Source organism: Typopeltis vanoorti, chromosome 17, assembly GCF_054136105.1.
Source record: "Typopeltis vanoorti isolate ZY-2024b chromosome 17, IOZ_Tvanoo_1.0, whole genome shotgun sequence".
NCBI lineage: Eukaryota > Metazoa > Arthropoda > Arachnida > Uropygi > Thelyphonidae > Typopeltis > Typopeltis vanoorti.
This window is the reverse complement of record NC_143565.1, coordinates 111503949-111530203: the sequence shown is the minus strand read 5'-3', so window position 1 is coordinate 111530203 and position 26255 is coordinate 111503949.

Here is a 26255-nt window from a genome sequence, read left to right as displayed (position 1 = left end):
TTCACCTGAGGCAGGAGGATAAATTTTCGCCCCTATGTATATAGTTTTTTATTTCTAATAAATATTAAATAAAAATAAATAAACAAATGATTTTGGGAACAAAATAAATTTATTAATTATTAAATAAAAAAGTCGCAGAACGCAGTAATAGGAACATAAAATTACACATATTAAAAATAAAATCACACCAATCTTAACAAAAGAAAAACAAAATAAGTATTACGCATGAGATGAATTAGAATATTACAAAATTTTCAGTAATTTAATTTAATAATAGAGACAAAATAATATTAATAATACTTATATAAATAAACTCCCAATATAAAATCTTCTTTTAAAGTTTTACTTTTCTTGCTTTTAGTGAAGCAATTCATTAATTATTTTATCAAAATTAATTTGTTTTGTAAATTCCTGTTCGATTGATAAAATTGCCATATTTGACAATTTTTCCTGAGCAAGTGATATCTCAAATATGTTTGGATAATTTTTAATTTAGTGAAGCCTCTTTCACCAGAAGCTTCAGTAACAGGTAGTGTTAGGACTATTCTCAATGCAACTTCTAAATTTGAATAGAACTGAACTAAACTATATTCATGAATCGTTTTTAAAAGATCTAAATTTGTAGGGTCTGGAATTAACGTCATTGCCTGATTTTTAAAACTGATTATTTCTGATAATAATTCTACAGAATTTATATCGTTTGGATATTTAAGGGAGAAATCACAAACTGCTTTTTTTAAATTTTCTGTATCCATCGACTTTCATTTTTCACCTGTTAAAAATTCGAAGTCAGACGAAATCCCATAATATCTCCATCTAAGTGTTGTGTTATTAAAATATCTCTTACTCCTTTCATTTCTACTGTACATAAATATTTATCATTATATGGAACTGATTGCTAAGATTGATCATCTAATTTAGTAATTTGGCTTCGTTTGTTTTCAAAATCTGTAGACATTTCCATTTCTGAAGCCAAATTTTCACTCTCAGAAAAAATATTTTCCCATATGGTGTCTCTCATTTGCTGCAAGGCATTAGATAATCCTTCTATTAAACGTGAAGCTTTAATTATAGTTATCGTTTTTGATTGCAAAGCTTTGTTTATTTTATCAACGTTTTGCAATATTAAATTCCATGTAGATAACGTACATAAGAATTTAAAATTTATTTGTTTCGATATGCTTTTAATGTCACGCATTGCAATGATTACTCATTTTTCAAATCAATTAATATCTTATACATTTGGGGTATTTGTTGGTGCAATTCCTTGATGGCATTTGCTCTTCAGGCCCATCGTGTGTCCGTATGACCTTTTAAAGTTGTTTTCAATACAGACATTAGTTTATCCCATCTAGTCGTCGAATTCACAAAAAACGTATAAAGTCTCTGAACGATTCCGAAAAATGTGCTCATGTTAGCATTTGAAGCAGTATTTTTACAAACCAAATTAAGGCTGTGAGCCGCACAAGGAATATACATAGCTTGTTCAGTTTTTTGAGAAATTATGGCTTGTACTCCATTATAAACACCCGCCATGTTCGCCCCATTGTCATATCCTTGATCTCTAACGTTTTAGAATATCGAGTCCATCTTTTTCTAATTTATTGACAATTTCATAGGCTAAACCGCTACCAGTTTTTCTTTTATCGCTATAAAATCTATAAAGCTTTCTTCAATCGTAATAGAATCGTTCCTAATAACTACATATCAAATAATTTGGCACATTTGTTCGTGATGCGATACATCAGGTGTACAGTCAAAGATCAAGGAAAAGTATTTCGATTCTTTAATTCTAGAAAGAATTTCAGTTCGAACATGGTTCCTTAAGAGTAAAAGAAATTCGTCTTGAATCTTATTAGATAAGTATGAAACAGACCCCTTCTTAAGATTAGCAACATGTTCTGCGATGGTCATATTGTATCGGCTTATTAATTCAATCAAGTTTAGAAACATTCCTGCATTCGGATTACCAATAATTTCTTGCGTCCCTCTAAGAGGTAAATCATTCTTTGCACAAAATAAAATTACATCCAACACAACACGTAAAATATTTCGCCATCTTTCCTTTTCTGTCCGTATTACTTTTTACAACAAATCGTCTATAAAACCATCAGTTTTAAGTTTCTTTTCAAAGCATTTCCAATGGAGATACGCATCGCGATGAAATACAGAACTTTCATGATCGGAAATTCGATTTAGATTTTTCTAATCTTTTAATTCTCGACTTTGATTGCAGATGGCAGAATCTTTTACCTCCTTTACCAAAAATGATACATGGAAAACAAAATATCGACAGAGATATTTTTGAAAAAACGAGCCAGTTACGATGGACTCGCTCTCCATTGGGACATTTTTAAAAAACTAATCCTCTGAAAATCTCCTGTCATCCTCTGAAGCAGATTCCCAAAAATCTGCGTCTTCTCCTTGTTCTGGTCCATGTTCAATTAGAACACATCTGATTTTATCTGTAATAGGCGGCCATGAAGGAGGATCGTTGAAATTAATAGAAATAAATACCACTTTTTCTTGTTCTGTCGAGTTTTCTCGTATTTCGATTTCTTCCTTTGTCTTGATCTTCAATGGTAGTGTTTTCTTCAAATTCAATCGCCTTTTCTTGAGCCTCCACCGGTATTGTCTCGAGTGAACTGCTTCTATTTGAAGTACTCGGTTTTTCTAGCCAATTTTGCAACTGCATTACACGATGTTGATTTGTTTCATTTCTCAATTTTCTTCTTTTCCTATATTCAGCACCACTGGGTTTTCTTGACGCCATTAGTTCATCTGAAAAAGAAAAATTATACATTTGTAATGTAATCACTTTTGATTACATTACAAATAAAAATGGAAAATAAAATTGCAGTCGTAATATAATGTAACATACAATGAAACATTTTTATAAATTTATATAATAGAAAACGTACCTTAGGTTTATCGTATTTAAAATAATACCTTCTGCTCGCTGTCATACTAGCACAAATAATGCACATTAATATACAACGAACATGCCCAAACTCGCGTGCCATACCGCTTACTAGGGAGATATCATACGAGGAAACGAGTGTATCGAGCGAGAGCTCCGACACAAATCGTTAGTTTGCTTCAAGTATTTGACGAACATTGCAAGATACATTTGGCTTTTTATTATTTTTTATTTTGCAAGTTATTAATTTTCATTTTTCAGCAATTTGCCGCCCTTTCCCATTGTTCACTTGAGGCAAGTGTTTCGTTTGCTTGTCCCTTAAGAGACTTGAAAATATTTTATATGCACAATTTAAAAGGCCAATGCCTCTTTAGTTTTGACATTCATTAATATTGCCTTTTTTGAAGATGTTTTGAATCAGTTTTCTGGAGGTAATTGGCCATTCGGATCTTATTCATGAAGTTTAATAGTTTGTATCTGAAGCTGTCTCCAGAGAATTTGAATAGTATCATAATGATATCTTCTTCTCTTGGGCTTGTATGGTTCTTGCACCGTTTGTGACGTGTTGACTGTAAATCTTCAAGGATTAAGGAGTCTTTTGAATTATTTGCAGATAATGATTCTCAGAGTGGATTGTCATCAATTGTCCATAATTCTTTATAGTATTTAAGCCAGTCCAAGGTCTGGTATTGATCTTGATCGATTCTCTTAGGTTATTATTCATGGGTCTTATGAATTTATGTTTGTGTTTGAAGTTTATCAATATTCAAGCAATTATATACTTGGTTTTAATCCTTTTCCCAATGAAGCAAAACAATGTTTTGCGCTTGAAATATATTCACGTCTGAGGTACTTGTATATAAAGGCTAATGACTTCATATCACTTGCCATAGTAAAATGCCATGATTAATGGGAAGGGCCAGTACTCAGACCGGTTTCGACCTTTATTGAGGTCTCTTCAGTGGGAAACAGACCCGCTAGAGATACCAAGTTTGAACCACACTGTGTGTGTGTGTGTGTGTGTGTGTGTGTGTGTGTGTGTGTGTGTGTGTGTGTGTGTGTGTGTGTGTGTGTGTGTGTGTGTGTGTGTGTGTGTGTGTGTGTGTGTGTGTGTGTGTTTTCAGTCTCGCTATAATGTCTATACAGCGCCTGTTTCACTCACTGTAGGTCAGTAGGTTTTTGTCATGGAATGGCAATTTATTTATCACGACAAGTATGTAGAAACTTCAAGTGGCTTTGCCGTGGTGATTGTTGTACTTATATGTTATGTAGTTTGTTGACTGTAGTCTTGTTATCTGATATGTAGTTCTGGTAGCTCTGTAGGTTTCGACTAAAGTAATGTTTTAGCATGACTATATAGTAACATAAGGGGTTCACCTTAAATATTTTGTGTCCTTGCTGCCCGTTTAAATGTGTATTGTTCTCAGAATATCAGTGTTACCATTTTATTTTGCAACCATTGTAACCTGTTAGGTTTGTAGTCTGCGCAGAATGCGTATGATGTGATTGCATATCTTAAAATGTTTTCACATAATGCTTTATAGATTTTTATTTTTGTGTGTGTCGGCGCAATATCTTTCAATCGATATGGTTTACCTTCTATTATCCTGAGTTTGTGTAGATAATTTTTATGGCTATTCTAGCTTTGAACAGCATCGAAGTGAAGTCCGAGATAACATGTTGTTTTCACTTTGTGTTGGTTGTGGTTTTAGGATCAGCGCTTTGTGTATAGGAGGATGGATGTCGGACATCGATATATTTAGTTTCTGTGGGTAGGGTCTGGGGGTTTTTGAATGTCATTAGCTTTGCATTTTCAAGGTTTATGTATATGCTGTTTTCAGTTAGCCAGTTATTGATCATACTGATGCCGTGTTGTGTATTTTTGTAAGCGATATTTGCGTTGTTGTGAATGGATACTATGACCGTGTCATCTGCGTACTGGAAGATTTTACTTTTTAGGGGAAGATGGCAAATATCATGCGTTTATTTGCTAAACAGAATGGGAGAAATAACATCTCCTTGTGGTACTCCACAGGTTACTGGTAGCTCTTTACTTGTGCTTATCCTATACGCGTGATGTACTTCCTTTGATTAGTGTGTCAAACGCTTTTATTAGGTCAATAAAAACAACTAATACCATTCTGTTTTTATCCAAAGCAGCGTTTAGAAAACGATATTGTGTTTTGGGATTTTGGAATTTTGAAACATTAAAGACTGCATTAATCACTCCCATACATAAACATGGAAATATAAACATTAAAAGTAATTGCAGAAGACCCATCGCTACTTTGTCTATAATCAACCAAATCATGGAGCGCATTGTGTATCGCAAACTCTCCACATACATTGGAATATTTCAATGTATGTGGAGAGTTTGCGATACACAATGCGCTCCATGATTTGGTTGATTATAGACAAAGTAGCGATGGGTCTTCTGCAATTACTTTTAATGTTTATATTTCCATGTTTATGTATGGGAGTGATTAATGCAGTCTTTAATGTTTCAGGTATATGTCCCGTTTCGAAGATTTTATTTAACAGTTTTAGTATAACAGGAGATAGGTTAGTTGAGTGTGTTCTGATGTGTTTTGGTCTGATTCCGTTTATTCCTGGTCCTTTGTTAGGGTTGATTTGTTAAATTGCAAGTGACAGTCATTCTTTTGTTACTGTGGGGAACTACACTGACTGGGTTGCTTCTGGTCCTAGTGGATAATATTTCTTTGTGTGTGTGTGGAGAGAGTGTTTCCTGCAGTTTTTGGGCAGAGTTCGCGAAGTGCTGATCAAAGTTGCTTACCTGTTTGAGGGATTTGGGCTCGCAAGCAAAGTTATGTTTTATTGTTTTTGAGGCAGATTTGTGTGAGGAGAGAACGTTTTATGCAGTTTTGTGTGTTTTTCCCTCAGCATTTCATTGATAAGTTGCAACGTTGCCTTTATATCGTTCTGAGCTGTTGTTAATTTGTTTCTATAAAGTTCCCTTTTTTGTAGTTCTAATCTGTCTTGTTAAGTAATTCTGTTTTTTTTTTGTAACAATGAAATTCGTACAGATTCTTTTTCTTTCTTTTTTTCCCCTGTATAATGTATTAATAATAATAATACAGCATTTATTTATTTAGCAATGAATTATATATATTTACAATTTTGATTTTTAGTATATTTAAGCACTGTAACGACAGCACTGAAATGTGATATATGGATTTGGATTTCCCCTCCCCTTTTTTATTAATTGATTTTGGATGAGAATGAAATTTCTCAGCTTTCATCCTAGAAGCTTATTCGTTAAGCTTATCTGAGGATACGCTAAAGAATCTCCCTGAAGAACTCCGGTGGAAATAAAAAGCTCAGTCTCACTATGCAAGAATTATTATGCGAGATTACTCTTGCACAGTAATTCTCGTGCGGTGTTGCTATTCCTTTGATTATTTTCAAGAATATTAATAACTGAGAATTTTGAACATCCTTTGTCTTTTTGTCTACTAAATTTACTAGAATTATAAGCAATACGTGTAGATGAGTGAGGCAGATTAATCCCACCTATTTCGAAGCTTGAGTTAGCTTTTGTGAAGAGAGTGGGATTAGCCTTTACTCTTTATGTTGTTGTTGTTTCTGTTTATGGATGGGATGTAGGCATTGGATGCTAGTGATTTGTGATGTGTATATTAGTGGTAATGGTATATTAACTTTGTTGGTATATTTTATTTAAATTAAGGGGATATTTTATCCCACATTATTTCAAAGCCGAATAAGAAACTCTGAGATAGAAATCAAAGAGTTTCATGCTGAATATAACAAGCTAAAAAAGTTCGGCGAGTCCAAGTGTAAGCAAATACCTGGTAGTACAATACCGGGCAACTCGTTGTAAAGGTGGATAAATCTGGGATCATTGTTCTTAGTATCAATCCTAATGTAAAACTCATCCCCTAGGAGACGAATGTTGTTTTACATTAAGGGAGATAGGTCACTACCCAGACCGGTTTCAACCTTTATTGAGTTCTCATCAGTGAGCAGGTAGACCAAATAATACCAAGACTGTAGTGATAATAGCTTTAATAGTTTACAGTACGAGTTGTTAAAGAGGTGCTTTGATTTGAAACTCTTTAATTTGATTTCTATCTTAGAGTTTCTTATTCGGCTTTGTAATAATGTGGGATTAAATATCCCCTTAATTTAAATAATTTTTACATCTCCGAAGTGAAGACTTTTGGCTCTTTATTTCATTAATTTATTTGTGCAGGCTGTTGAGTTGGGTTGGTATCTGATGTGATCTCACAGAAGAACAGTATGAGTTGTTGAAAGGTGTGGGGATGTAAAGAGTTGTTGTAGGTCGTGTTATACGATATGTGTCTCTGTTGTTTCGATAGGTGACGTTGAAGTAATTCCTTGTTAATGTCATGTAGTATTTCAGGTTTTTAATGTTCAGGATTCTGTGTATCGCCATGTGCTTGTCGGATATTGGTTGTTGCGTGTAAGGTGTCCAGATCACTGTTGACACGATTTTCCTGTGTAGTGTTTCTAATTTTGTTAGGTGGCCGTTTGATGTATTTGCATAGACTGTTATTCCGTATCTGAGTAGGGATTCGTAGATACCGTGATATAGGAGTTTTTTTTTATGTTGGATGGAATAATGTCTTTTACTTGGAATAGTTTTGCTGCGATGATCCGGAGTTTGGTGTGTAGGTATTCTATATGTTTTGTCCATTTAAGGTGGCAATCGATGTAGAGACCAGGGTATTTTGCATGTGTTACAGGTTTGATTTCGGGACATTGGCAGGTATTTTTGTTGTTACTGCAGCGGTATGTGTGACAATGTATCGATAGTGATGCGGGGCGTATGATTCTTGGGTTGTGTATTATCAACATCTGTGTTTTGGTGCCGTTGATTAGAATTGCGTTTTGGTGGAAGTATGTTGTGATTTCGTTTAGGTCTTGTTGTGCTTTGGAGAGAGCCATGTTGACGTCTGTGCGGATTGCTAGTAGTGCGGTGTCATCTGCATACTGAAATATTTGACGTCTTATGGCCGTGTTATGAACATCGTTAATGTATATGTTGAATAGAGTGGGTGATAATATGGCGCATTGAGGAACACCGTGTTTTATTTGTATATCCCGGCTGTGACATGTACCTATTTTTGTTACTTGTGTTTCAAAAGTATTGGATTTATTTGTTCAACGTGTGTTATAAGGTCTGTGAGTCTTATTTTGTCTATTCCTGGAGTGGTCTTTGGTTTTAGTTTTAGGAGTGCTTCTTTCAGTTCCTGTTTTGTTACGAGTCAACAACAAACGATGGAAAATACATCGTTTGTTGTTGACTTTGTGTCGGTAGTTTTTTGTTGATCGTTGGTAGTTTGTCTATTTTGAGTTGTGTGATGTTGTTTGTGAAAGCATGGTTGAATGAGTCTGCTAGTTCATCTTGGTTTGTGTCCTGACCGAAGCCTTTTGCAATTAAATCTTATTCCAATAATATTTGCATTAATTGCAGTAATAAATTGTGTAAATTGCAGTAATAATAATAATAATAATAATAATAATAATAATAATAATAATAATAATAATAATAATAATTTTCTGAAAGCAGTATTAGCTTTTGTCAGTCTTTGCATCATATCACTGTCAGTCATCTTCAGTAGCTACATTTGCTTCCCAAATACGTAAAATTCTTAACTTGCTTAAAAAAATAAATGTTACTTAAGTGTTTAATTTAAGCACTTTTATTTTAGTCATATTTATTGTAAGACCAATCATTTCAGTTGTTTTTTATAAGTCTTCTAATTATATATATATATATGTGTGTGTGTGTGTGTGTGTCGTCGCGTGCCCATTTTGCTTGGATGTGCTGTCGTGTGGATTATGCATTCTGTGCTACAAATTTCACGTCAATTAGACTGTATACATGGGCGTGCATCTGCAGAAAATTTTCCAGAGGGGGCAAAGCTTGGAGACAAATAATTACAGCAATAAATGTTTAGAATTATTGATATAATTAAATAATAACATCAATAAACGTCTTTTAAATTTGTTTCACTATAAATTTACAATTCACATTTCACTCTGTAACTCACGAGACACAGAGGGCAAATGAACTGGTGGCTGTTCACAACAGTAATGAACATTTTTTTTTTCACAAAACAGAAAAAGATGAACCAAAAACAGGAATACGTGTTTTATTGCCAATACAACACGTGTTCTATGGCTATCCCGCCGTGATCCGAAACAAGCCAACCTATAATCAAGTTTAAGACAGACTGAATCACTTTTACGATTATAATTTGTGGAATTTTTTACTCGATCCCAGGGGAAGTACCCCGGTTTTCCCCTCCCCCTTCTGTGGACGCCCATGATCGTATGGTTGCATTTTTATCGATGTATGAAAGTTTTGAGAGTGCAGAGCGCATCAGCGCTCATCTTAATTGGTCCAATGCAATTAATTGCAGGATAACTTTGAACACTTCTGCATAGAGTGGGGGAACAATCTGAGTGAACCATCATTTATAAGACCCTTTCATTAATGGTCAAAGAATTTTTAATAATTATTATTTGGGATGTGTGTGTGTCCTATCAGTTGCTGGGTAGAGCGAATAGCCTATAAAGTTTAAACATGAATAAGTGAATTGATGATAGCATAGTTTTTTTAAAAAAACTTATGATAAAGAGAGTATTTCAGGAATAAATGTGGTTTGACGAAGCAGCAAATAATCTCGTAAAATTTGTTGCACATGTTATGTGTATTTCTCTGATTTGTGTATATTTCGCTCCGTTCTCCAAAATATTTCTTTGGTTTACTGAGAACTCAGAGTACATAACATCCGATCATTATTGAAATTATAAACACTTTCGGGAATCCTACATTCATTAGTTTTTTTTTTTTTTTTAGTATCAGCGGTTCTTCTGTCTTATCAATCTCACATCAGCTGGTATTTTGTTGTAGATCAACAACGTATTATAATACACAGAATATTCATTTTTCTTAAAATTAACATTTTTCTTCTAACATCCACTTTCAAATTTTCAGTTCCAGGAAATATGTGTAGCAGCTGTTTGTAATAAATCCATCGAATATAGTAACCTCTCAACTCATGACAAGTGACAACTGGATTGGTTGACACAATAACCAATCACAGCCGCTAGGTGCTGGGTGAGCTCAAAATGTTAGCTCACCCAGCCTCGGCTTCTCAGCGGTTTAAAAATACTAAAATGCTAAGAATGTGATCCGCTGCGCCCTCTTTACATCTTTTCGAAGGGCTCAAAGGTGTATGCATTTTGAAAGCACACTGGGGCTGTTAACACGAATCTGACGCAATGTTTACGCGTCGAAAAGTGTCCTCTTCATGAAGCACTAATGCTTTATTACCCTCCTCAAGAGGACAATGAAATATTAGTATATTGTGTTCAATATCAAGTCTGCAAACAATTGGGGGGGAGTCTTTAACGGAAATAAATGCAAAAATATAATATCGGTGATACTGATATTTCGTGGATGAGCATCGCACACTTAGCACACCCGGAATGTTCGCTCCTGAATTTTATATATATATATATATATATATATATATATATATATATATATATATATATATATATATATATATATATATATATGAGAGAGAGAGTTTTTATATACCTTGGGTATATAGTATATTAAAGATCAAGCAATTTTATGAGCTAGGTTTTAATCCTTTTTCCCAAGTAAGGGGAAAAAACACTAAGGAAAGTGATCGGATCTTACTCCACCTTTACCACGAGTTGCCACAGACTTGCACTACGTGCAGGCGCAAACTTGACTTACTTGCTTGTTTGCCTACTTGGAAAAAATGATTAAAACCTAGCTTATAAAATTGCTTGATATCTTTAATATATATATATATATATATATATAATATGCACGTTACCATATATGTACATATGAATATTCAAATTTTCTCCAATCGCACGCAACGGGGTCACCAGTTAGCACCCAACAAGTTAAAAGGCTGCACTTTTTAAGGAAGCTCTTTTAGTGAAAGAATAAAGTTACAAATCCGGATGTCTTGTAATGTCTCAAAGACATTATCAAGATGATTTCACCTGCGTTGAGTGGTTGATAATCTGTTTGTTTTAGGATTTATTAGAAAACAACAATGAATGTGAATGCTATATTTGGTTGGTATATTTGAAATACTTACAGATATGTGAATCATTATTTATAAGACATGTGAGAATAGGAAATAATAACACCGCAGAATTACTGATATTGCATAAGAGTTGGGAATTTCACATAGCGTTGTGGTTCTGGCAGCGTTTCAAACTAATGGAATGTGTTCCTGTCGTTTGCTCAGAGATTGTCCTGGGTATCTAAGTTCTTGCTGTTCTTGAATGGAGCCGGCTTGCAAACTGACCTGCTTGGTACATCGATTACTTTTTTTTCTGTTATAACCAGAAATCTATCTGCATCTTTCGTGGTAGTTCTTGAATTGAAATGACTTGCGAACTGTAGCAAGACGTCTACAACAAGTAGGCCTGTACGCCCGAAGGCTTCTTGTCTGCATCCTTTTATTCACAAATTATTTTAGAGCACGTTTTCACTGGTGTTGTGTCCATAAAACTTGGACCAGTCACCAATGGACTAACATATTCTTTAGATGAGAGTCGTTTTAGTTTTCATCCGATTCTAGAGGACACTTGATCTATCGTGAAAGGAATGCTACTTACCATTGCTAGACAGTTCTTGAAATGGATAGATACGGTGGTGCTTGGGTCATGGTGAGACATTATGCTTAATGGACGCACCGAGCTCCAAGTGCTGGAAAAAGGGACTACGACTGGAGAACGATGCTGCGAAGTTTTTCAACGTCGCATTCGATTGTTGCATGGTACTGTAGGAGAAGAATTCGTTTTTATGGACGACAATACAATACTACGTCGTACAGGAGCAGTGGAGATACATTTGGAGACCGAGGATAATCGAATCGAGTAGCAGGCATGCCCCGAAATCTCAAGTCATCAGCATAATCTAGATCTAACACTGACGTAAGAATCCATTTAATTCTTCTTCTTGCCTCTATATCTTTTCTCATAATCACATCAATAACTATATTTAAACTAACTCTGACTCACAGCAGATATTATCTCAAACCTTTCGGATATTGGTTGCTACGCAATAACACAACTTTAATTCCTGTATATATTTCTTTCATTATTTGCCGGAATTCAATAACTTTTAACAAGTAATGATAATGTTTATACCAATTCTTATTCGGACACTTTAGCAATTTACAGTTGATACCAGCAGGCGAATCGTAATATCGGATATGTTCAACTTTGGCTTTGACTTCCTCTTGCACCCTTTGAGGGAGGATTTCTACCAATGTACGGCAAATATCAGGTTGGATTTGTCTCCATTCCTCCATCAAAGCAGCACTGAGTTCAGTGACAGATCGAGGACGTGCTGCTCTGGACCTAAATCGCTGCGCCAGTTCGTTCCACAGGTGTTCGATGGGGTTGAGGTCAGGACTGTGCACAGTCCATGGCAGTCGTTTAACACCCATCTCTTCATACTGTCCCACAACAGCTGCAGCTTTGTGACATGGGGCATTGTCGTCTTGATAGCAACTCGGGTCAGTTTCATAAAAACTCCACAGTGTAGGCGGCACCTGATTATTTAGAATATCAAGGCACTGAGCTGCCTTCATGGAACCACGGACGACGACCAGCGATACCACTCCAAACAAGCTGAATGCTCCCCACACCATTACTCCTCCACTACCAAACATTACTGTGGGTACAACACACTGTGGCAACAAGCATTCACAGGCTATCTTCACACTCACCCCTGCCATCAGACTGGAAACAGGTGAACTTTGATTCATAGCTCCAGAGTACCGTTTTCCACTGGTCAATTGTCCAGTTCACACGTTCAGGCCAGATGAGCCGCCTTCTTCATTGTTGTGATGTTCGGCTTGTGCCGTTGCTCTTCCGTGGAAATCCAGTAAATGGAGTTCTTTTCGTCCAGTATTAGTGTGCTCACCATGGTGTTACTATCGCTCTGGATGGACTCATCACGGATGGTCTGTGCTGAATGTAGCCAGATTTTGCGTGCCACCCCATTTGTCATCCTTCTGTCTCTGTCACTCATTTTTGGCGGCCACCCTGGGTGTTTTCCTACACTAGTGATGTCAGAACGTCTCCATTTGTCGTATGTCCATACGACAATATGTCCATCCGTGCGACGAATGTATCAGCCCACGATGACACCTCTCTTGAAGTCAATGAGTTCACGTCGTGTTGCCATTACTTCTGTATTCAACTGCTACGATGAAATACTGTTTCTTGCTATCTGTACACCGGTTTTTATGTTATTACCAAACTTGGAATGTTCCATAACTTCAAATAACAGGAGTATCCGGACAATTACTGATAGATGGTATATGTCAATAATGTGAAATGTTTTGGCAAAATCTATAAAATTTAGGTATAATGGGCTTATAAATTCTATATTTTGTTCAATGGTGTTCCTTAAATTAAACATGTGATGGCCAGTACTACTCCCACCTGTTCGAAAATCAGCATAGTCATGCCTTAGGATCTAATCTACGTGATTATTACACCTGTTTGTCAATATTTTACAGAAAAGGTTTGCATGTACCGACAGTAGGATAATCCTCTCTAACTCTCACATCCAGTGAGATCTCCTTTCTTAAGGATTATAACTATCATTCCTTCTTTCCGCTGTTTAGATGTCTTGTCTGTCTCCAGTGCATTAGTAAAGATCAATTGCAGTTTCTAAGCAACAGAAGCATTTTGTATTTCTATGTTATGATGATTGCTCGAAGCCTTTCAGCTTTTTATTTTCTCTATTACATTCCTTGTTTCATTTTTACATATAGGTTTTGATGTAATATTTGCATTTATGCTTCCAGAAGGTTCTTCCATTATTTAACTTCTGTTTATGTCAGTTATATTGTTTTCAACATTTAGAATCTCATCGAAATGTTCTTTCCATCTAATAATCTAAGTCTCTTCGATTAGCAGCAAACCATCTTTATCTCATAAAGCATTTACTTTCTTATTTTCTTCAGGGCAGCTTTCCCTTGTCATTTAGAATTTTCAAACATTTTCACTTTATGCCTTTCTTCTATGAGTCTCCAGGTCTTGTCTGATAACCATTCCTTGTTCTCCCCCCCCCCTCCTTAGCACCCAAACTATCTTTTGCAATCTTTGTGCATTTCAGTCATGACTTCTGGGTTTCTATCTTCACGTCTTCTAGCTTGTCATTTTCCAAAATATGAAATCGATTTTCTATTATAATAGAAAAGTTTTTATTAATTTCATTCATTTATAATTTAGACAAGTCATATTTTATCCTTGTATTTTGATTTCTCGTTCTCCTTTTATTCAAGATTTTTTTCATTTATTGGTGCATACACTGAGTTAGATTCGCATTAGGCACCCATCTAATAAAGCGTTGACCTACCTCCCTGTGCAATTACAGCTTGCAGACGCCTAGGAACAGATTCCTCAAGGTGTCGAACATCCTCCATGCATAACTCGATCCATGTCTGCTGCAGCACCTCCGTCAGTTCACTCGCATTTCGTGGAAAAGTATCGTCAGTTCTCACACCCCGTTACAGCATATCCCACACATGTTCAATTGGGTTACAGTCAGGGTAGTTTGGGAGCCAAGACAATGTGGTGAATTCGTTGTCGTGTTCCTCCAACCACTCAGTAGTTGTACGAGCCGGTCGACAAAGTGCGTTATCCTGCTGAAAGATAGCACTGTGGTCGAGGTAAACCTCCTGCAGATATGGGTCGTTTAACAGGCCCCTGTAGCGTTCACCATTCAGCCTTTGTCGGATTATAACCATCGGACCTAGTACCAGGAAAAAAGTTCCGCAGACCGTAACACCGGATACCGTTGAACACCAATGTTGCAGTAAGAAAGGGGACTATCACTCCAGACGACCTTCTTCCATCTGTCGAGGGTCCATTGCCGACGTCTCTTGGACCATCCGAGGCGTTGTTTGCGATGCTTGACCATCATCATGATGCCCTTGTGGTCTCCGACTGTGGAACCCATGCGAAGTAAGGTAGGCCCGTGGTGCATATGGAAATGGGTCGAACTTCCTCCTGTTGTGCTGAGGGGTGAGCTGTGTGACTGTTGCACGTCGTTGCTGAGATACGCGTCGCGACACCCGATGTTGACCGCTAGGATCAACCACGCGTGGCTCCCAAATGCTACCCCTTCTACTGGATGTCTGTTAATGGTTGATCCACTGCTGGTACACCCTTGATGTAGTACTGATGGAGCAACCAACAAGTGCGGCTGTTTCCAAAATACTGGTATCTTCCCTGCGGGATCCAACTATCTGCCCGCGGTCAAATTGGCTTGCGTCGCCACGTTTCCCCATTATTGGAAAACTGGTGTACTAGTTACGTACAGAAGATAGGTGTGCCCATTTACAGTAGCTGCACGTGACGTTGGTATCACTTGGTGTTTCGTTATCGCGCAGAATATGTAAATCGGTGGGGGGTGGTTCTGATGCAAAGCTAACTCAGTATATACTTGTATTATGGTTAATTAAATACATCTTGAATATAATCTAACCGTTGTTATTCGCTAACTTATGGGCTTCCAACTTATCAAGTTACTTGTCACTGCACTAAATGCAAAGTACGACGCCTCTTTCATGACTTTCATCTGACCTTGAATAGAATATTTGATATTTATCTATGGTTCTCACTCTTTCAGAGTCTGTCCATATCAACTCACGCATTCCTAAAATATATATTGTTAATTGTAAAATGTTAATTGTAACATGAAATGTTACAATTAACATTTTCTTTTTAGGTGAAAGTAGTGACCCCATCTGTTCCAAAGGTTGTTGTAGGCCCTTGAAACTTAAATAGGGTCATAAGGAATTCTACAGGCTGACACCTGACATACTGGTTTTCGTGGACTCTAGAGATATACCAATATTGTCAGAGTGGTATAGTTTAAACAATTTAGTTAAACAATTTTTAAATAATTTTCAAATCAATTTGAAAATATTTATTTATATAATAAAAGGGTGTACCAATTAATGATTAGCATATAAAGTAGTTTTTAATAATTCTATTACTATTCAATTTTAAATTATATATATATATTATATATAATTATATAATATATTATTTTTTAATATTATATTATATTATATTATATTATAATTAATGTTATTAATTAATTAATATAATGTTATTAATTAATTAATATAATTTTATTAATTTTTAATTTAATATATTTTTATTTAATTATAATTATATTATAATGTAGAATTATTAAATACTACTTTATATACTAATCATTAATTGGTACACCCTTTTATTATATACATAAATATTTACAAATTGATTTGAAAATTATTTAAATATTAACCATTGTTTTGGTTAATACGTCGGTTTCGTTAATGATAATTTTGTGATGTGATCAGATCATATATGCAATGTTCTTGTTTTGGTTAAAATTAAAATATAACTTGCATTATAACTTTCGAGTAATGATATTAGTAAATTATTTTAATTGGAAAGAAATTTTGAATTTTTTGAAATGATACCAAGTGAATGGACTCTATTACAGGAAATAAGTGTGTTCTTGCTCATGTGCTTCCAACCGCTGTCTGTCCATGTATTATCCGACCAACGTTATTTTCTCACTTGTTACGTATAATTTATTTTTATGTTGGCAAATTTATGAGTTTTCTGAAAGGATAAGTAAGGTATCTTCATAGTGCAATTAAGCTTTATTTTTTCTGATACTTAGACCTTGTTATTTCTAATCGGTCCAGAAAAACAAAAGTGACGAATCGCTCGGACACAACTGATTTTGTGTTTTCTTTAGATGAGAAATATACCTGTTGCTGGTATACTGCGCAATACCTTTAGAGGTGGATAGAATGGTAGTTTTTAATGGATCATCCAATTTTTGTTGAGGAAAAAGTAGGTTACATCTGTTCAAACAGATTAAACTGATCGTCCATTGAAACCGGAGATAGAAAATTTTACAACCTGATTTACACGTTGAGAGTGAAACGATGAGAGGTTTTCGCATAATTTTGAATCAGAATAATATAATGGAAAGTTCAAAAACTTTCTAAGAAAAACAGGGAAAGCCTTGAAGCTCAAATTGGAAATATAGGAGTTGGCAATAAGTTTTAATCTTTTGTGTGGAATGGATGCACTTCATGAAATTCTAGATTCTTTCCAGAGTGTAATGGGTTCCTTTTGTAGGTGCCACTAAAATTGAGATGTTTTGATATTGAATGGAAATTCAAGTGATGAGACCGAAGCATTGATTCCAGTTTGAAGATGGGTCTTCGAAGTGATGAATTGTGGCATCATTGGTCATTCAGTTCTTCTACGTATTTAAAATGATTTTTATTACTTCACAGAGCAAAACGTTTTCTCGTTTTCTATAAGACCAAAATGGGAGCATAAAAGCTAATTGATCGGTCCTTTTATATACATTGTAACATTTTTAAAATGGGTATTTTTTGTTGTTGTTCATTAGGAATTCAAAGACATGTTTATTTGTTATTATGATTCTTTTATTTTTATGATTAAAAAGAACATTCCAAATATTTTCTACTCTAAGTAAAAAATGAACTTCGTATATTTTTCTCTCTTCTTTATATACACTCTCCAAAAAGAAACCGAACTTTTCGAAAATAGAAGAAACTAGTGGCGCCACTTGTATCTTTTTGTTGTCGAAAGCAGAACCTTCATTAGTGTTGTGTCAACTGTTTATGATATTGGTTTCATTAGAAGCCGAGTTATAGTGCCAAGAGTGACAGCGTGTTTTGACGAACGGTCGGTCGTCACGATATTCATTCCGTACGCGACGAATATTCGCTAACAATCGCTTCATAACTTCGAGATAAAACTCACCATTGATCGTTTGGCCAGGCGGAACGAATTCTTTTTGGAATGCCCTTGGAATCGTAGCAACAACAGGAGGTTTAAGATAGAACAGGTGGCGCCACTAGCTCCTTCTATTTTCGAAAAGTTCGGTTTCTTTTTGAACAGAGGGTGTATTTCCTCTAATATAATCTGGTTCAGACAATTTCAGCAAACTTCTGGTATCAATCATAAACATGTCCGCATTTAATTTATAGACATCAATTCAATCTCTTTCCTTTGGAGTATTTCGTCTCCAATTCGATAAATTAATCGGATTGCAACTAACCAACGATTAGCAAAATTATCACGACACACTCCGTCTACACAATTATTAATATTCTCTGAATATCCTTGATTTTCTTAGCAACCGTTAATGGGTGCGTTGATGAGTAAAGCTTGTATTCATTATCCAACATTGGCCTGATAAAAGACTTGTGTGTATCATTCATTGTATTCAGAAACCTTGCGAGTTTTATAATTGTTTCTTTTTCTGCTGAAAAAAAAAGGTGACTTTATTATTGACGTTTTCTTTGTACATAAGAAATAATCATTTCTTATGTACACAGAAACATTTCCTGTACAAGTAAGACTTTCTCGTCGTATTTATGCAGCACATTCTATTCTTTTGTAAGGGCATAATATTAATATTCGAGACGAATATTACAATAATTGTTTATTCAAAATTTATAATTATAATTTATAATTCGAGAATTGTAAATTGTAATTATACTTATAATTTACTTATAATTATACTTATAATTATACTTCTATAATTATAATTATAATTATAATTATAGAATCAACGTTACCCAGAAACCTTTTCTCCCATGCTAATTAACAATAATAAGATTGGCCTATAATTCTCCACTTTTAAATGATTTTTGGAATACATGTAGTCATTTACTCCTACCAGACATCTTCAGTATTACCTGTTTTTCATAGATGTCATTTGTATTAAATAATATCTCCTACCTTTGATTTAATTCTTTTATTCTACCATTTCCCATCCCAGATGCTTTCAGTTCTCCCGTCCAAGGTTCAATGAATTTAATCACGAGAGGACTCTCAAGTAATTAATAGAGTCCATTACTAATTCCACTGCTGTTAATCTGAAATCCAAGATATCGTTCTGCGTAGTAGAATCGAGTATACGTTGCTTCACAAAAAATCATGAAGTTGATCTGTTATCGATATTGACTCCAAAATGCTCAAAGCATGTGGTTTAATTGCTACATTCATGTAACCCATTTTGGCTTATTCTTTATTCTTCCTACTTTGGGTAAATAAGAACATGATGCTATTAATGTAGAGTGTAATGTGGACTTTCTCTTCCGTTCAATGCGAACTCAACCCCTCATATTATTACTTAAATTCCCTCACCCTTTCTCCTTGTAGGAGCATGAACGTAACTAAACAAGCCGTCGATAACACCGTTGGTGAGTAACGATGTGTGCGTGTTAACATAATAAACATAATAAACATAATAATAAATGGAGGGCAACAAAACTATTTTCCTGAATATTTACGTAAAACGCCAAGCAACTGGAACATATGACCGAAGAACAAATACGAATTTTTTAGGTTTATTTATTTCGATGATTATTTTAAATCCAGTGGTGACAGGAGGAGTTGAGCCTCTGCTGTTTAAATATAAATAAATCATCCATCGAGGTGACAGATGGCTATACCTTTCTAGGTATAGTCATCTGAAAATCGCGAAAGATCTGTGATCGAAAAATATTGACACCGTTTACCCTTGGGTTGAGCTATCTATCCACTTGGCAGTGTCCGTAGTAATCAAGTTCCAGTGAACGTCTGCTTTGTAGTTTTCGACTCAGGCTATACATGAGGGTTTGTGCCGATTCGGTGATGGATGGATGCTGGTTATTTCTTCTGTGTTTTAGGTAGAAGCTGTAGATCACGGCCTTAGCGTAGATAAAGAGGAAGTTGCATATTCTGTGTCTGTTTTCTTCTGTATGGACTAAATTCCAGTAGTCTTCTTGGCGGTGTGCGTAGTTACAAGTGCTAGAGGCAGTATTAAGAGCATAAGTGATCATCACTTTGTTAGCTGGACAGGGTTAGATACGTGTGTTCCAAGGTACCTGGAACTTCTCAGAATAGACACAGATCCGTTTCTCTAAGTTGAAATTTGTAGAGCTTAGAAAGAGTTGGCAAGATATTATGCCATAGTCTCCATTGTATGTCGTAATCTGGTTTGGCACACTTCGATTTATATGGAGGATCCAACTGAAAACTGAGTGATATGTGCAATCTTGTAGATGAGAGGGTTAAAGATGAATATACGAAGGGCGAAGTTGGAGGCACTGACATGAGGAAGTGGTATATTTTCTTGTAGTTTGAGGGAAAAATTGGAAGTGAGTCTTCAGATGATACAAGATGAAAGATCGGCTCTGCGCAGTTTCTAGAAAGAATACAGATTCCCTAAGGTATAGCGATGTATGGATAGGCATTTATAATTGCATCTGTTGATATTGCTTTTCAGTTTTTGGGTTTTTCAGTGGTAGGCATATGAATGTTTTCCACTTTAGGGTTTGGGTCAGGAAGTCCCATGATTCTTATTCCTGTCCAGTTCCATGTAGAGAAAAGCAAGGGTTGGCCAGTTGCGAGACTTGTTATGTTTCTGTTCGAAAAGAGTGGTTCTGTAAGGACAGCTGACTCTGTTGATCCTGTCAGTGTGTGATAAAGTTCTGTGTTTTTCCACCGCTGAAGAGCATCTTTGCAAAGATGAGATAGTTTAAGAGATGATGGTGCAGATCTGGCCGTTCGGAGGATTGTGAAAAGTGTGAGTCCTCCTGTGGATTATTTCATGATGTAATCGAAGGTGGTTACATAAGTGTGATGGGACTGAAATTTCTTTAGGAGAAAGATTATCCTGAAATATCTAATCTTGTTTTCAAGGGAAATCAGGCCTTGACCTCCTTTACTGAGTGGCTTTCAGAGTTCAGAGTATGTTGTCCAGGTAGTATTATTCCAAAAGAAACGTGTGATTTCCTTTTGAATGAGGTGGAGTAAGTCGTCAGTTAGATAGATAGATAAATAGATCAAATGGTATAAAAAATTCAAAGATTATTTAAACTTAGTTTTCGGAGAGAGAGAATATCAAACAGTGACTATCAGACATTCTGATTTTTTTAATTAATTACTTTGATAATCTGATACCAGAGGGAGTCTGGTGGCACCTGGAATATGGTTATCAAAAATTTCAATTGATGGAATAGAAAGAGCGCATTTATACTTGATTTGAACCAACCTAACCCACAAATGCAGTCAGCATTAGGGACAATTGACCCCAATAAGAGAAGAAAATAATGATACCTATTAGACATAATATCGTTCCCAGGGAATCAAAATCAAATACATCTAGAAATCTCATGATTACGTTTGCATGAAAGGTGAAGTTTTATCGTGATGGTTATGTACTCTCCAAATGGGAGTCATTGCCATCAACAGAACAACTGTTGTTACTTCCACATAAAGCACACTTTCCTTCCTCTTATATAAAATGTTGGTTTCCCTTTAGTGGTCACCAAGAAGTTATTTTAAGCCATTTTTAAATGAAATGATTGATGTTTATCATAATAACAATCTAAAACATGTTTTCCTTCCTTGTCTTGTTTTAGAATGATTGGTTATCACGGCAGTCTTTATCCTCTAAATTTTGAATAGTTCAAAATGGATCAAATATGCTTATAGGATTTTAAGAATTATTTTTTTGCGAAAACAGGACTAGGTAATGATAAACCATTGGAAAAGGAATCTTATACAACTCAAAGAACATAACTTCCTTTTTCTTGATTTCTCAGTATTCAGAAATTCATATTTAGATAAACGAAAAAATTCACCCTGTGTATGTGTGTGTGTGTGTGTGTGAGAGAGAGAGAGAGAGAGAGAGGGGAGAAGGAAATACATATTTCTGCCCCTCCCTGTTAGTATGTCAAGTCATTCATCTTAAGGAAGTAAAATGTATCCGAACGGATTTTAAAATGCTCACAGTATATCCGAAGAATTCCAGCCTTCTCTAACTGCACCGCCTGACACAAAGCATCAGTGTTACCCTCCCTATTCCAATTATCTGAACTACATGAAATGAGGGTGCATCTACACGCCTAACCTTCCAAATAAGCTAAGCCTTACTAATAGTAGCCGTCTAAATAGCAGATCCCATGTTTTATGTCAGAAAATAGACGGTATGTTAGCGAACTTTTCGGATCATTACCCATGCGAAGATGTCCTTAAAAGGGGTGTCACAATGGACTTAGCGGGTTCACTTCTTCGACAAGGAGAGACTGAAAGGTACGTATTACAAGAAAGTCATTTAGGATGTTGTTAACGTTGTTTAGAATTTGCATATCATGAGAGATGTTAAGACTTCTCCAGACTGATGTTAAGATCAGTTAGTTAATGGTTTGCTATTTCTTATTTCAGATCTTTACAAATCACAATTTAGCATGGCTTCCAAATCGCTGTCGGGGATTATTTTCTTATCTGTAGCATCTCTCCTCCTATTGCAGACAGAAGCGCACTTTTGGAAGAAACTTCTTATTGCAGCTCTTATGAGTCACCACAACCAGCCTAGTTTCATGCCTTTTCCTATTCCCATCCCAATTCCGATGCATGAAAAGAAATCCGAGCATATGATGTAAGTATACTAATTCTTAAGGGAACGTCTATTAAATCAAATAACTTGTATATTATAGTTTCGTTCGAAGAGATTTATGAAAACAGCGTTTGTTTTCATGTAATTTAGATAACACGAAATCCATTTTCCGCATAAGATATTTGTCTGTATAAACTGTCACTTGTTTCATCCTCACTGAAATTCGGATTTTTATTTTCTTCTTTATTTAAAAAAAAAAGAATTTTTTAAAAATTAAATCTTCGTTAATTCTGTTAACTAGCATGCTACAGAAAAAGATGGGGCAATTTTCACGCTGTTCATTCCTTATAAGGACTGGCTTAAAGAGGCGAAGCAAGAATGCTTTTCATCTTCCCCGTTATCTGTAGAGGACAGTGTAGGGATAAGGTGTTATTGAGCTATTAAAGCTCTGATCATGGCAGGAGGGTAACAGCAATAGCCCAGCCTCAGTTAGAACTTCATTGGCTACGGCATTGACATCCATTACCCTCCAATGATGGAATCCATTGTTTACTTTATGTTAGATAAACAAGCGTATGTTATTTCTAAAATTGGTGCACTATGTATTTTTGATATTTCAAATAAATCTCTTAAATTAAGAAACTTTTATATTTAAAATACGCAAAAATTTAAAATATGCAAGTAATATATATAAACGAAATTTAAATAGTACGAATATTAATTAAAATGGACTTAAGGATGTGATTGAACAAGTGATTTTTTGATAAATCTTATAATATTTAACAAAAATCGATGAATACATATTAATTGTAAATGGATGTCATGATTTTCTACCGCGATTAAGATATTCTACAGATGCGTGATGCAAGACCCTTCGAAACTTCCGCGCATGTCAAAAGAAGGAGAATGCATTCCGATAATAGGGTAATCAATCTATCTTGTGGGATGAGTTGTTTATTATAACACATTGGAAAATTAACTTATCTACTCCTCATCTCATGCAAAGTGGTTAATCTGGTAATCAGATAATCTGGTTTTACGGTGTTATTTTTGTTTTTCTAGAAATATAAACGTAGAGATGCATTTCCAGGCCAAAGTGTAAGAAATTAAACTTAAAAGAAAGGAAGCATATACTAAATAAGAGAGAGAAAATGCTTCTTTAAATACTGAAAAGGATGTTTATGTTTTAATGATTCACTATTTTTGGATGAGTGAAAGGATGGTAGCGACCTTGTTTACTGACCTCCACGGTCATTTTCCCCAAGAAGGACATCATTTTACTTAACGCATGACAGATAATGCAGTGACATGCTGCGTTTTATGCAGAGACAAATATTGACGGGAATAAATATCACTACAGTGCATCAAACCAGCTTCCATTTTAGTCGGTATCAAGGAGATGTGAACGAAATAATCTTGCTGCTTTTCCTGTATTATAATACCAATGGCTTTCGTTGGCGTTTTGTAAACGGAGAGGGATTTTAAATGTTCCCAGAGCTCATGAATGTTTAAAGCGGAGGGGAGAATGTAACAATTCTATTTTAAAATAAATTTTGTGACATTTAGACATCGTTTCTTGAAATTTAATATTAGATGAACAAACATATATTATTCTCAAATTGGTGTACACAAATTGCATTAGGTAAGACGACTCACATAAATCTTAGCAAAAACGAAGCAACGTAAAGTTCTTTTTTTCTCTCTTCATATTCTGTTATATAGGACTTCTTTGAAAGTATAAAATTTTTGTTGGTCCCTTCATAAATTTACATGCGAATTCAATTGAGTCTGGAAAAAAAGGAAGTATTTATCGAACATTTCACCCATTAATTAATATTTTTGATACAAAATTAATACCGGAAAAAACTCACGTACAAAGATTATTTAATAGTATAATTTTCGCCTGTGTGTCACAGGCATCTTCAGTACATTAAGCTCAAATTAAACAATAACTGACAATTCCAAAAAAGCGCCATCTAAGTAGCTGGTGTAAGATAACTGAAAAGGTCAATAACTTTCCTTAAAAAAAATAATAAATAAAATAAAATAAAATAAAAATTAAAAATTAAAATTAAAATTAAAAAATAAAATAAAATAAAATAAAATAAAATAAAAAATAAATAAATAAAAAATAAATAAATAAAAAAAAAATTAAAAAAAATAAAAAAAAATCAATACAATAAAAAGTTAGGAAAGATGAGCTGATTTGTAAAGTACTATCTCCCATAAAGGGGATAGACGTAAGCTGTCGGATCTGTTTAAGTAAGGAGAATGAAGTAGAGTTTCACATGTTTCTTTATAAAGGCGTTCCATGAGAAACTGACTTTTGTGAAGAACTTTTGTCTTTCTCCAATAAACTCTGTGTCTGGTGAAGATGGCATGTTCTGCAAGTCCAGACTTTTCAGGTTTAAAGTATTCAATATAAGATTGGTGTTCTTCTACCCGAATAGAGGCAGATCTTCCCGTTTGTCCGAAATAAGATAATCCACAAGAGCACGGAATCTGGTAGACACCTGAATGATTAAGATGTGGAAGCTTGTCCTTAGGAGAAGTGAGAAAGGTGGAGATTTTTCTAAACGGTCGAAAGGCAACAAAAATATTCAGTGGTTTTAAAACTTTTGCTATACGTTCACTGATGCCTTGTACATAAGGGATAGTAATGCGCGGTATTTCTTCTGTGTTTGAAGAGGAAGACATATTAAAACTACGCAAAGTTCTTTTAATGAAGCAATTCTTATAACCATTAGATAGAAAAGAAGAAGTTATATATTGTAGTTCTTTCTGTAAAAGATCGTCTGAAGAACAAAAGGAGTGGGCCCGACGAACCAGTGTTTTAATAGTTATTGCCTTTTGACTGGGATGGTGATGAGATTCCGCATGGATATAATGGCCTGTATGAGTCCTCTTTCTATAATCTGAGAAATGTAGGTTACCATCTGGTTGGCGAATTTCTCAGATTATAGAAAGAGGACTCATACAGGCCATTATATCCATGCGGAATCTCATCACCATCCCAGTCAAAAGGCAATAACTATTAAAACACTGGTTCGTCGGGCCCACTCCTTTTGTTCTTCAGACGATCTTTTACAGAAAGAACTGCAATATATAACTTCTTCCTTTCTATCTAATGGTTATAAGAATTGCTTCATTAAAAGAACTTTGCGTAGTTTTAATATGTCTTCCTCTTCAAACACAGAAGAAATACCGCGCATTACTATCCCTTATGTACAAGGCATCAATGAACGTATAGCAAAAGTTTTAAAACCACTGAATATTTTTGTTGCCTTTCGACCGTTTAGAAAAATCTCCACCTTTCTCACTTCTCCTAAGGACAAGCTTCCACACCTTAATCATCCAGGTGTCTACCAGATTCCGTGCTCTTGTGGATTATCTTATTTCGGACAAACGGGAAGATCTGCCTCTATTCGGCTAGAAGAACACCAATCTTATATTGAATACTTTAAACCTGAAAAGTCTGGACTTGCAGAACATGCCATCTTCACCAGACACAGAGTTTATTGGAGAAAGACAAAAGTTCTTCACAAAAGTCAGTTTCTCATGGAACGCCTTTATAAAGAAACATGTGAAACTCTACTTCATTCTCCTTACTTAAACAGATCCGACAGCTTACGCCTATCCCCTTTATGGGAGATAGTACTTTACAAATCAGCTCATCTTTCCTAACTTTTTATTGTATTGATTTTTTTATTTTTATTATTTGTTTTTTATTTATTTTTATTTTTTATTTATTTTTATTTTTTATTTATTTTTTATTTTATTTTATTTATTTTTTTATTTTATTTTTATTTTTAT